Source organism: Crinia signifera, chromosome 6 (genome assembly GCF_055691185.1).
Source record: "Crinia signifera chromosome 6, ASM5569118v1, whole genome shotgun sequence".
In the NCBI taxonomy this organism is placed as follows: Eukaryota; Metazoa; Chordata; class Amphibia; order Anura; family Myobatrachidae; genus Crinia; species Crinia signifera.
In genome coordinates, this window is record NC_139222.1 from 45,461,550 (window position 1) to 45,467,549 (window position 6,000).

A 6,000-nucleotide genomic window follows, 5' to 3' on the forward strand; every position below is an offset into this window, starting at 1 on the left:
TCAGCTAGTGTCCTAGTGTCCCAGCTCCCCTGCACATGAGACAGGAAGCTGGGAGGTCAGAGGTGATCCCAGCAGCAGTGTGTGAGAGAGAGAGAAAGTGTGCAGAGGGTTGAAGAGCTTGTATCCTGAGCCAGGAAGCATGCAGACAGAGATGCTGTGCAGAGAGAAGCACACATCTGAGACCAGGCACTGGGAGCAAGGACCCAGCAGTTAATGACAGCCAGCACTGCTGACCAGAAGAAGGGGTGAGCAGCATGTGAAGGGAGATAGAGCCCAGTAGGAGTGACTGCAGAGACCTACAGCACGGAACTAGGCAGAGAGGGACATTGCCGCCCATCTGGGAGTCACCTAGAGGACCACACAGCACCCAAGACAGGCAGTGGCCAGCCAGGAGTCGTGACCAGCAGGAGCTGGCAACTGCAGCTGATTGTTCAGGTACTGGGGTGTTGGATACCCCCACTAACAGGACTGCCTGTTTGCCTCTGATACAGGAGATTGCCCTAAGGGATGGGAATCTGCCTGCCCCTCTTAGAGAGGATTTTTGATCACTTTTGTTATACATAAAAGTAGTGTGCACACTAAGTTATGGCCTAATCACCTTGTGAGGATTTCCTTCGCGGGACCGTTATTCAAATTCAGGAACTGTGTTGTTTTGCACCAGGGACTACCGCGCAGTGTATATAGGGTGCATAGCGCCACTTGGCGGACATGTTGTGACGTAATATTATTCTGTCATATTGTTATTGTTGTGATGTAATTTATTGCGTAATCGTTCTCTCTTTAATCTGGTCATTGATTAGTTATAGCTTTAATTACTGAATGATATAAAGTGACTGTTTTGCATAAGTACGTGAGTGTATTGCAGCAACCCATTTACATATCTCCTTTAAATAAATATTTGTTGCTGCTAGCCGTAGTAGCCTTGTCTTTTGTGGGTTCTCCTTGGGTTGTGCCATTCCCTGCCACAGGTTCTCCGGAAGAAGCCGTGAGGAATCCAGAAGCTGCAGCCGTAATCAGCTCCAGATTCAGGTACTATTTTGCACCACACCGTTACAGGGGCACTGGCACAGGAGCGCAAAAGGAGAGGTCAGAGGTGAAATAAAACTGTGCCGGAGGAGGGTTTGCAGCAGCGTGAGAGAGGATGACACGTGCTTAGAGAGAGAAGACAGGCTGGGCACCCTAAAGATCCACAGAGAGGAGAGCAGCAGAGTGCGCAGCCTGGAAGCGTGCAGAAGTGAGACCCGCTAGAGAGGAGAGAGCCGGGCAGCGTTTCCTCCTTTAAATAAATATTTGTTGCTGCTAGCCGTAGTAGCCTTGTCTTTTGTGGGTTCTCCTTGGGTTGTGCCATTCCCTGCCACAGGTTCTCCGGAAGAAGCCGTGAGGAATCCAGAAGCTGCCGCTGTAATCAGCTCCAGATTCAGGTACTATTTTGCACCACACCGTTACAGGGGCACTGGCACAGGAGCGCAAAAGGAGAGGTCAGAGGTGAAATGAAACTGTGCCGGAGGAGGGTTTGCAGCAGCGTGAGAGAGGATGACACGTGCTTAGAGAGAGAAGACAGGCTGGGCACCCTAAAGATCCACAGAGAGGAGAGCAGCAGAGTGCGCAGCCTGGAAGCATGCAGAAGTGAGACCCGCTAGAGAGGAGAGAGCCGGGCAGCGTTTCCTCCTTTAAATAAATATTTGTTGCTGCTAGCCGTAGTAGCCTTGTCTTTTGTGGGTTCTCCTTGGGTTGTGCCATTCCCTGCCACAGGTTCTCCGGAAGAAGCCGTGAGGAATCCAGAAGCTGCCGCCGTAATCAGCTCCAGATTCAGGTACTATTTTGCACCACACCGTTACAGGGGCACTGGCACAGGAGCGCAAAAGGAGAGGTCAGAGGTGAAATGAAACTGTGCCGGAGGAGGGTTTGCAGCAGCGTGAGAGAGGATGACACGTGCTTAGAGAGAGAAGACAGGCTGGGCACCCTAAAGATCCACAGAGAGGAGAGCAGCAGAGTGCGCAGCCTGGAAGCGTGCAGAAGTGAGACCCGCTAGAGAGGAGAGAGCCGGGCAGCGTTTCCTCCTTTAAATAAATATTTGTTGCTGCTAGCCGTAGTAGCCTTGTCTTTTGTGGGTTCTCCTTGGGTTGTGCCATTCCCTGCCACAGGTTCTCCGGAAGAAGCCGTGAGGAATCCAGAAGCTGCCGCCGTAATCAGCTCCAGATTCAGGTACTATTTTGCACCACACCGTTACAGGGGCACTGGCACAGGAGCGCAAAAGGAGAGGTCAGAGGTGAAATGAAACTGTGCCGGAGGAGGGTTTGCAGCAGCGTGAGAGAGGATGACACGTGCTTAGAGAGAGAAGACAGGCTGGGCACCCTAAAGATCCACAGAGAGGAGAGCAGCAGAGTGCGCAGCCTGGAAGCGTGCAGAAGTGAGACCCGCTAGAGAGGAGAGAGCCGGGCAGCGTTTCCTCCTTTAAATAAATATTTGTTGCTGCTAGCCGTAGTAGCCTTGTCTTTTGTGGGTTCTCCTTGGGTTGTGCCATTCCCTGCCACAGGTTCTCCGGAAGAAGCCGTGAGGAATCCAGAAGCTGCCGCCGTAATCAGCTCCAGATTTAGGTACTATTTTGCACCACACCGTTACAGGGGCACTGGCACAGGAGCGCAAAAGGAGAGGTCAGAGGTGAAATGAAACTGTGCCGGAGGAGGGTTTGCAGCAGCGTGAGAGAGGATGACACGTGCTTAGAGAGAGAAGACAGGCTGGGCACCCTAAAGATCCACAGAGAGGAGAGCAGCAGAGTGCGCAGCCTGGAAGCGTGCAGAAGTGAGACCCGCTAGAGAGGAGAGAGCCGGGCAGCGTTTCCTCCTTTAAATAAATATTTGTTGCTGCTAGCCGTAGTAGCCTTGTCTTTTGTGGGTTCTCCTTGGGTTGTGCCATTCCCTGCCACAGGTTCTCTGGAAGAAGCCGTGAGGAATCCAGAAGCTGCCGCCGTAATCAGCTCCAGATTCAGGTACTATTTTGCACCACACCGTTACAGGGGCACTGGCACAGGAGCGCAAAAGGAGAGGTCAGAGGTGAAATGAAACTGTGCCGGAGGAGGGTTTGCAGCAGCGTGAGAGAGGATGACACGTGCTTAGAGAGAGAAGACAGGCTGGGCACCCTAAAGATCCACAGAGAGGAGAGCAGCAGAGTGCGCAGCCTGGAAGCGTGCAGAAGTGAGACCCGCTAGAGAGGAGAGAGCCGGGCAGCGTTTCCTCCTTTAAATAAATATTTGTTGCTGCTAGCCGTAGTAGCCTTGTCTTTTGTGGGTTCTCCTTGGGTTGTGCCATTCCCTGCCACAGGTTCTCCGGAAGAAGCCGTGAGGAATCCAGAAGCTGCCGCCGTAATCAGCTCCAGATTCAGGTACTATTTTGCACCACACCGTTACAGGGGCACTGGCACAGGAGCGCAAAAGGAGAGGTCAGAGGTGAAATGAAACTGTGCCGGAGGAGGGTTTGCAGCAGCGTGAGAGAGGATGACACGTGCTTAGAGAGAGAAGACAGGCTGGGCACCCTAAAGATCCACAGAGAGGAGAGCAGCAGAGTGCGCAGCCTGGAAGCGTGCAGAAGTGAGACCCGCTAGAGAGGAGAGAACCGGGCAGCGTTTCCGTGCAGGAGACCCGGCGGTGATGGACAGCAGCGCACACAGAGAGAGCCAGCAGCCAGCATCATGAGGAAGGCAAGAGGGAGGCCCTGCAGAGTGCCAGCCGTGACACCAGGGAGACGCTACCGGCCGGAGCCGGCAAAAGCAGCAGAGTACAAGGGTGCCCTACCCCCACTCAGCCTGTACCCTTCCTGCCCCAGCCCTGACTCCCCCAAGTCAGGGAGATCACATTCTCACCCATGAAGATGGTGACACAATTTTAAAAGAGGACAGAGAACAATCTCATGCACATGAGACCACTGTGCTTGATACAAGACAGACCAGAGTCCACCTAAAGGTGTCGGCTAGTACAGCATCCCTAAAAGTCTCAAGGCTCCAAAAAAAATTAGGCAGTGAGCCCCTGACCAGACAGGTACAGCAGTATTAGGCAGTGAGCCCCAGATCAGACAGGTAGATACGGCAGTATTAGGCAGTGAGCCCCAGACCAGACGGTAGATATGGCAGTACTAGGCACCAGACAGGTAGATAAGACAGTAGTACTAGGCACAAGACAGGTAGATACGTCAGCAATACTAGTATTGTGCACCAGCAGAATTTATAATAATTAATTTTCTTATTAGGTACTGCTTGGCCGTGGCACTCAGTGGCAGACGTCAGTGCACAAGCAGCATGGAATTCTTTTTTACAGTCCCACACAGCACAAGTATTATTTTTATTTTTATCAAATTAGATATAGCAGCTGTGTGGTTGGAGGAATATGGCCGACGTGTCGCTGGATGAACTGATCAGGAAACGGGGAATGTCCGTGGGCACCGGGATGTACCGCAGGGTCAGTAACAGGGGAGGTATAGGAAACGTGAGATCCAGACTCCAACCATCTGTGAACAGTCGTCCATTTGCCACCAGTTTTCAGAGAACATTTGATGCTCGTCAGAAAATTGGTGTGACTGATGCACGCCAAAAACTAGGGATAAAAGATGCCCGTGAAAAGTTGGTGGCCAAAGATGCTCGCTTCCGCATAAGGGGTAAAGTGCAGGACGCCCGTGAAATGCTGAATTCGAATAAGCAACAGATCATGGCAGGAGACAAGCCTATCAAAATGATGGACGCTCGTGAAAAGATTACTTTAAGAGGACTGCTCCAACAGTGGTCGAAACCCCGTTTAACAACCTGGCTGATCCTGACCCTGATGTGCAGTTTGTCTCTGCGCTGAAAGATCCATATTTAAAAAAATGTGTGGCAGCCCACTACAGGATACCCCCTGTGCCCCTGTGCCCCAAAGAAGTTTAATTGCAGCCGCCCCCAAAGAAGTTTAAATGCAGCCTCCCCCAAAAAAGTTTAGCCGCCCAAAAAGATGTGTAACTAATTGTACCCAACTGGTCATCAAAAATAAATCAATCTTTATTGTGAAGACAAGGTATCAAGTGGCAAAGAAAAGGAAGCCAGTGATGAGAATTTTGTGAGCTGTGAAAGTATTATCAAGGAAACATAACTTTACTTAAGTTTTGAGGAAAGGCTTTATCGGACCATTTCATGAATAAAGAACAGTTGATGAAGAAATTAAAGAAGTATTCATCGTTCTTGTCATTAAATAAAAAGGAGAGAGATGCGAAGGTCAAATCATTACAAAGGTTATCTGATGAGGAAAAAGCAGTTCTCTCTAAAAGGCTATGCACATATGACAAATACTACAAAATGTTTGCAAATCAATTAAAAATTGAAAAGGGGGGCCAGAAGGTTTGTACAGCTTTATCTCCTAAAAAATTTCCAACAACTTGTTCCGAAGCAACTGTGTCTGTTAGTAGGTCAGCCTGTACAACTAACGGCAAAGAAAGTGACTATCTTCAAAACAAAAGGATTTTTGCCGCTTCAGAAACTGATCATGCTCAAGGTGAAGGCAGTCAGTGTACACCTCAGAATGCTAACCAAATACACAAAGTCCATGCAAAGATAAAGGATATTGTAAAAGAAAATTGCACTGACAAGTCTTCAACTTACAAAAACCAAGCTATGTATAAAACTGCAGTAACTGGAAAACTAAAAAAAACTTTAGCCGCCCACAAAGAACTTTAATTGCAGCCGCCCAGGCTTGATTCTGATTGATTGATTATGATAGATTGATTGATTATGATTGATTGATTATGATTGATTGATTATTAATTATGATGTGCCTGATCCTGACCCTGATGTGCATTAAAAATGACTCTCAGCAGTGGGCACCAGACCAGACAGGTAAAAAAAGGTTAGCCGCCCCAAAAAAGAAGTGTAATTGAGCCTTCCTGCCCCAGCCCTGAGTCCCCCAGGTCAGGGAGATCACATTCTCACCCATGAAGGTGCAGCAATCAAGTGGAATGCAAACAGTTGTATGCATTGAAAAGA